The sequence below is a fragment of the Glossina fuscipes genome, unplaced genomic scaffold, assembly GCF_014805625.2.
Source record: "Glossina fuscipes isolate IAEA_lab_2018 unplaced genomic scaffold, Yale_Gfus_2 1, whole genome shotgun sequence".
NCBI lineage: Eukaryota > Metazoa > Arthropoda > Insecta > Diptera > Glossinidae > Glossina > Glossina fuscipes.
In genome coordinates, this window is record NW_023998415.1 from 45,689,367 (window position 1) to 45,697,150 (window position 7,784).

The 7,784-nt window shown below is 31.7% G+C and overlaps 1 non-coding gene across 1 annotated transcript; it reads left to right on the forward strand.

Moving 5' to 3' along the window:
• The first annotated feature begins 6,989 nt into the window (after positions 1-6,989).
• Trnaa-agc lies at positions 6,990-7,062 on the forward strand. The gene has a single exon. It is a non-coding gene; the product is annotated as a tRNA-Ala (tRNA).
• The last annotated feature ends 722 nt before the right edge of the window (positions 7,063-7,784 follow it).

Here is a 7,784-nt window from a genome sequence, read left to right on the forward strand (position 1 = left end):
AAAAAAAAAAAATATAAAAATAATAATAATAAAATAAATAAAAATAAATAAATAAATAAAATAAAAGAAAAAAAAAAAAAAGAATAACAAATGACATAATGTTAAAGGGAAACACGTACACAACAAGCAAACATGTCTTAACATTTACGGATTTAGCTTTGTTTACAAGGAATAAAAAAACAAACACACTTTTCTTATGTGCGCCGTCCTTTGCTTATCCTTTTTTGAGAAATTTTGAAAAATCGCTACAAATGCATATGAGTATGTGTATGCAAAAAGCAAAAGGAGGAAGGAAGAAAGAAAACAAAATATACAAAACACAATAATAACGATACACAAGCGCAGCTACATATCCATGTAATCATATTCAATTTTCATTCATGAGTAAACACACAATTCTCTGACAAGTCGAACATTACTTTCTATCAGGATATTCATACGTTTTTGTTAGTTTTGAATGCGTACAAATGCGATGATGATGAGCATGACAGGGATATGAAAAGCAATGAACGATATATGTAGATGTATATGCGTAAATGTTTGTATAAATATCTATGATATACGTGAGTGAGTTATTAAAAAAGATTAAAAAAAAAAAAAAAAAAGAACAACTAAAGCTATTATTGGCTTACCAGCTTACCAGTCCAAATTGAGATACATTCAGTTTATCATAATATTTACGATCGTTACCCCCTAGTGGTGTTTATATGAAACGGAAAGATTATATGATTTTTACAGTTCGCATGACAATTGATCATGGCCAAGAATATTATTTTAAGATCATTTACTTCATTATATTTATTCAATCATCCAGTTCCACAACCCTTTCCCTAATACTAGATGAAAGCAATAACTATTGCTTTCCAAGTGCACGCATAACACTCTCTTGCTTTTCGGGATATGGCTTTCATTTTCCTAATCACTGTCAAAAGTTGAAAGCATACACTATATACATATATGCATAACTATGCGTCAAAGTCCTTACAACGTGTGCACTCTTGTTCAAGTTGTCTATCCATTTGTCTCATTTTCTGTTATTGACTTACTCTCAGAGGTCACACTGATTAAGTTCGTCTCCTAAATTTGAGAATGTTTATCAGATTTTGTAATCAAGATGTTTGTATTACTAATAGATAACTTTTATGCCGTTACGGATCGAGCATTCATTCTACACCCGATCAATTGTAATTAAAATTAGGCCCGGCCTGTAGCACCAGGAATTGAGCGTGATTTGTCATTGACTTAATAGTTGCTTCAGTAATATTTTCTTCAACGATCTTCTAGAAAAAAAAAAGAACAAAAAAAAATTTTCCACATTTTCATCAATCCGTTATCTTATCTTACAATCGACATTGATTTAGTCTTCAGCAAAAGTAATGCTCTGACTTAAAATCTGGTAAAAAAAATTGTATCGAGTACAAGTTGAAAATAAGCGATACAAACATTACTTGATTTTGTCACACGACAACGTACCAAAGGCTTTCGCTACATTCGCTTTAGGGCAGTTTCGCGATACTTTCGAAAATATTCGTTGTCTGCGAGTCTATGGCAATTATTTGCACCTTATACTTTCCTGCATTGAGGAAGAGGAAATTCAATCAATTTTCATCATATCAATATGTCAATAGCTTATATACTGTTAAGGGATACCTATCTACCTATCCGGCATGAATTTATCGCTCATTTTGTCGACTTTATTTAGGAAAGAGCAATCATTTCATTGGAAAAACATATTTACAAGTAATTGTTTGCGTACTTGCGTACCGTTAAGATGCTTATATACATAATTAAATTTTTTAAAAATAATTTTCAAAAAACAAAATTGTGTCATAGTACGTGCCGTACAAAGCAATTATGCCGAAATATTATTTTTATGCCTACGAGTTGCGTCATTTTCTATCTGAAATGAAATAAATAAACCAGTTGTTCAGTTATTATTCAATATCTGATGAAGCGCGCACGATCTTTGGAAAATATACATATATACACTCAAAAATACATTTTCGGCTTTTGGATATTTTATGGGAACGGTTTAAAATTAAACGGATTATCTAGCTTTTCAAGACAATTTTTGAGATCTGTCTGAGTCTGTCAATAATAATGCTTGGGCAGATCTGTTTAACATACGTTCAAGAAAGCTTAAATGACCTGAAGGGATAGAATAAAGTTTAATAAGCCCTCGGTTCGATTAATATTTAAGCAAAGCAAAACAAAGTTGTTCTTCTAGCTGGCGTTCGCCAAATTGTGGTACGTAATTTAACATAATACGTAAAGTAGCGTAATGTGATACATAGTGGAAAATAATGTCACAATCGTATTATACGTAACATTACCTTAGGTAAGGTATATCATTATGTAGAAGTTACCTATGTAACATTATTTAGAACTTTATGTAGCCGTTACGTTGCGTTACGTTACATATAACATTATAAGCACATATGTATAACAAAATTCATGTAAGAAAGATAAATAATTTTTTTCCTCTTATCTTATCTGAAGCATTCGTGAACTCAGCGCATTCGAATCGGCCATAGCCTAAATGTCTAAATAAATAAGATGGTAATCAGGGTAAGGGATTTGCATAACTTTGTTGGTAAAAGTTTAGGAAAAATGTCTTTAAAATTAATTTCAATTTGATTGATCCCTTTGCGAAACGGTAAGGAAACATGGATCGATAATTGTGGGCTGACGCGAGATTTGTCTTCCTAAACTGCTTTTACAAAATGCGTTGCAACAAATGTCTTTAGGTGAGTTCATAAAATCGTTATAAGCTCTTATTGTTTCCTTTCTTTGTTGGTTTTTTTTTTCTTTTCACTGTTTGTTTTCTTCTTTTACTAACATTTATGGATAATATTTTCTCCTTATTTGTATTCATCTTTATATTATATTACGGTTACTGTTGTTATTCTTGCAGATTTTGTTGTTATATATGTGTGTTGACATTAATATAAATCAATGTAATTTTTTTTTATTGCTATCGTTGGTGGTTGTGGTTTTTTTAAGTGGCATTTGCACTTAAGTTGATGACAACGATAACTGACTGTGATTGTTGGCAAATTTGCTATGGTGTCCTTGGAAATAGCGATTGAAGCTGGATGTTAATCAAATAATATTGAGTAGGCAGACAGCATCTATTCTTTATGTTAGAGAATTTTTACGAGCGTATAAACGCACGTATAAATCGTAAAAATCATTTTACTAATTACCGAAAGATATGACTATAGTTCGATTAATTCTTTTGCGGTTCGTTTTTTTGGTACCAGAATTAAGCTTTCATATTCCCAGGTTTGGCGAACTGTCGAAATTAAAGCATTTCACTTTTTACCTATCTCCTAAATAATTAATTTTAACGCTTCCGATGTCCTTCGATCTGTACCGTCTAAGGTATAGTAAGACGTTCAACGTGAGACAATATCTCGTTGATCGTTAAATTTTTTTGAAGCGCAGAGTTGTTGAGTAGCTTTCAAAAAGACTTATGGCATTCTCTCTCTCTCTCTCTCTCTCTCTCTCTCTCTCTCTCTATCTATCTATCTCTCTCTCTCTTTCCCCCTCTGTCTCTGTCTCTGCAAAGGTTTAGAAATAATATTTACACTTGACAAGTTACCAAGAATATCTCGATCAATCAATATCTTATCTTATTTCAAGCAATCGAAGAATAATTAAAATGTAATCATTTTAAACTGAAGTGAATATGTATATCAAACCAAACTCGATTACTTGAAAAATTTTAAAAAAATAAAAAGAAGAAGTTTACGTGCACTTGCCGAATCTGTAATACTCACCATCTAAACTCTTACGAATCCAATTTGATGGGCGGTAAAGCAAAAACACGCAAGCAATTAAATTGAATTTTACGAATGTAATTAACGAAGTGACTGAGTGAATACGCGAAACGAGCAATCTAAGCAATCTTTCAACGCTCAGACTTACAGAATCTCTGAGGATTACGTAATCAAATCAAACAGACATAATAGATAGAGATATGTGTACACACAGTTACCCTTCAGGCTGAACGCTTTAATAGTTGCACAATATTGTGTTGATAGTAGGCGTGGTGCAATTTTCAATTGGCCATAGTAAACAAACAACGTGACAAATGTTACACTGGACTATAAATTAGGGACATTCTCTTATTGCGAGGATGATTGAGTGAATGAGTGAAATGGCAATCGCGGCGGTGGGGGGGCAGTGTACTTGTAAAACAGTTTAAGGGGACATGTTCTTAATCGAGATAGTAGTTTTGGCTTTTTTTCGCAATTTTAATCGACAAACGGACATACGAGCTTGGGCGAAACATTTTAGTCTATTTGTCAACTCAGTCTAATGATCATCGGCTCAAACTATATATATAAAAAAAGTTTATCTCAATTTTTATAATCTTAGGCAATCTATTAGTACAAGATAACCGGAGAGACGCGACGCGCACAGCTAAACACATGTATACATAATTCATGAATTCTTTCCGTAAATTCATTGCTTTATTATATAGAAACAATTTGTTGTAAAAATTATTTTCAATATCGCGACTACTCGATGTATTATAAGCAACACGTTAATGACTCGAGGCATCAATCAATGGATCTGTAAAGATATGCTCACCACAGGAGTATGTCATGACACGACTATAGTCGTAGACTTGTGGATCGTGATCAAAATCGAAACGGTGATGTAACGTAAACTTATTTGTTTGGTTTGTATAAAACCTTGTAGGTAGCTTAACGAATTCAGATACAATCTTGAGGTTACTGATAGCACTGAACATTTTGTATTTGTGATTAAGACGCCAATGTATTGCTTCACTTAATCAGCATAATTGCTTGTCACCGCAAATATATCAATAGAATACTTTTAGCGTATTTTAATTGTGAGAGTATCTCTTGGCTAAAGTCTGGCTATCACACATAATGACGTGTTGAGGATTCAGTGTGTGGTTTGAAAACATATCAATGTAAATGACAATTTGAGTCCGATAAGAAGTGTGGAAATTGCTCAATGCAATCAAGTGAATAATCGACTGGGCATATGACAATTTATTTATCAACTGCCTTAAAAGGGAATATAATGTAACGGTAATATATTAATCAGGATTATTATTGTATTATGTCTGTCGAAACGATATTAAAGAAAAGTTGATGTTAGAAGAATTATTTGTAATCGAAGTCCTCAGATCGATACATTGTATGATGGAAGATATTTCATTAAGTATAGGCAAACATGCAACATATGAAGCAGTCAGTATTCTACGCTTAAGAAATTAAATGCTGACATATTGTTCGAATAAGAGAAGATTGTAATGATCACTTTGGTGAACGTGGTGGGTTCAACAAGTCCTGACAGTACAATATCGTATTAATTACCTAATAATACTGCAATTAATATGAAATTTCATTTTTGCAAATGTAATCATTTTCTACGGCATATATTTGGACGGACTTATGGATTTCCGCTATAAAAGATAAATTAAGAATATGTAATTTTTACATTTTTAAAATACACATAAATTAAAAACTTCAAACTAAAACAAACATGAAAAGAAAATTTATTCTCTAAACTAATACTCAAAATAACTAACGCGTTGCATATATATATGCATAGTTTTTTAAAGCGCATTACATTGTAAGGAAAAAAAAAAAGAAGGAGAGAAGTTATAACATTACACAGGCTCAAGTCACAACTCACTGTGTGGTTCTCCGCTGACTGGTATCATAAGTCATATCTTAAGTCCTCCTTAAGTATCGCATGCATTCTCACAAATTTAATATACTCTATACTATAAGTGATTTAGTATATAAATAAAATAAAAATATCAGTGCAGCAATGCAGCGGACACTTTTAACGCATAGGTAAAATATTCTAAAAACAACATTTAACATTTACCCGTGATTATTAGTGATGATCGATTAGATAATATTTGTAAAGGTGTTACCTTTGTTTTTTTCTAACGTTTTCTTTATCGTATATGTATATGCAAAATATTGATGAATTGATGAGTAGAATGGTCCTGTATTAATTTTGCCCATTTCTTTACATCACATAGAACTACTTAATAGAGATGGTTTGAATTGCGGTGATGACATGTACATATATATCCTTTATGTTTTACGTGAACATATGAACTTATCTAATTTTATTTACTTACTATATTTATATATTTATTAATATATTTATTTGTAATCTTATGTGATTTATTTAATTATTTCTTTTATCAAAAAGGAGAAGGACTTATATAATTCAAATTCAAAATAACATGAGCCATCTGTTAATTATATGATAACCTACAGGATTATTTATATGATAACTTACAAAGATATGCTTCAGATATTGCGAACAAGGCGTATATTCTTGTTCTAGAGAAAAGTGAATGAATAATAATAAAGAAATCACTCTTGACTTTTACTCGGTAGAGACAAAAATGATTAAGAAGTCGTTTAAAATTCTCTTACTGTTTTTATTATTTTGCTATAAACTCGATCCTCTTCTTTTTTGTTCTATTAGAAAAATGTATATAGCGTATGCATATATACGCAGGTAGGGGTGGACTTTAATATTTCTTAGAAGTAACTTTCTAATATCTCTTAGAAGATACCATTTCACAGGTAACGGCAAATTCTAATACATCTTCGAGAAGGTTATCGCTTACAGATATTTCTTTCATTCATCTCTTTAATAAAATGAAATGAAGCATACGGTCAAGTTTGAAAGAAAATCAAGTTTGCCTATACTTGAGTATTTATTTAATGCTTGTGCATGTGTGCATACGCTGAAAAATTAATTTAATAAAACCTAAAACAAAGCTTCGAGTTGGTAGCGAACAATTGTAAAAAAGATAAACGAGTTCGTTTCATATTCATTTCTCATCGCGTTATTAGCAAATTTTTCTCTTACCAGTGAAAGTAACGAATGAAGGCAATTGTTATACATGCAATATAAAGATTGTTTTAACTTAAACGTTGCATATATTTACATAGTATGCTCGGATACAGACATGTGGGGATGTAGCTCAGATGGTAGAGCGCTCGCTTAGCATGTGAGAGGTACGGGGATCGATGCCCCGCATCTCCATTTGGCGATGTTTATAATCGCTTGCCTTTTTTTTTATTTTTTCAGGGTATTTTTTGTGTAATGTTAACCAATTCTGCACTTTTTTTTTGCCTACGGGAAATTGATTATTGTTAAAAATTTGGGAAATGCGATTTCTCGGAATCCAACTTTTCAAAATGGTACACGACATAATTCCAACTATTTTCATTCTTTTCATTTGGATTTGTTATAATATCCTTAAGAATTTGTCCACCTTTTGATTCACTTTGACTTCTTTGAACATTTGACCTTCAAGGCAATTCTTTTAAGGCATTTAAAGCTTCAAAATTGTTTGGTTAAATCATCCTTAAACATTTATAATTAATTTTTCCTCAACTGATCTAAGTTTCAAGGTACCGAAGGTCTATACTTGCTTCTACCAAAAAATGGATCAATTTAATATACAATTTTTGTGGAATTGCCTCAGTCGCAGAAATAAGCCAGGGAAGCTAATATTTGGCACTAGCATTTCTTAAGCGATTAGGAACCTAAGGTTAAAATATGAAAGTGATTTGCCCGCAGAGTGCGTGCAAAATAGATTAGAAACTGCGACCAACCCTTTTTTAATGTAACCTTGATCCCGGTAAGATATATCCAGATTGGTTTATTAGTACGACTGTAATGAACGATAATATAATATTAATTCCAATTTATTTCCAATACATGCGTAATAAACGTTAGTAGGTCCTTGATTCGATTACGAA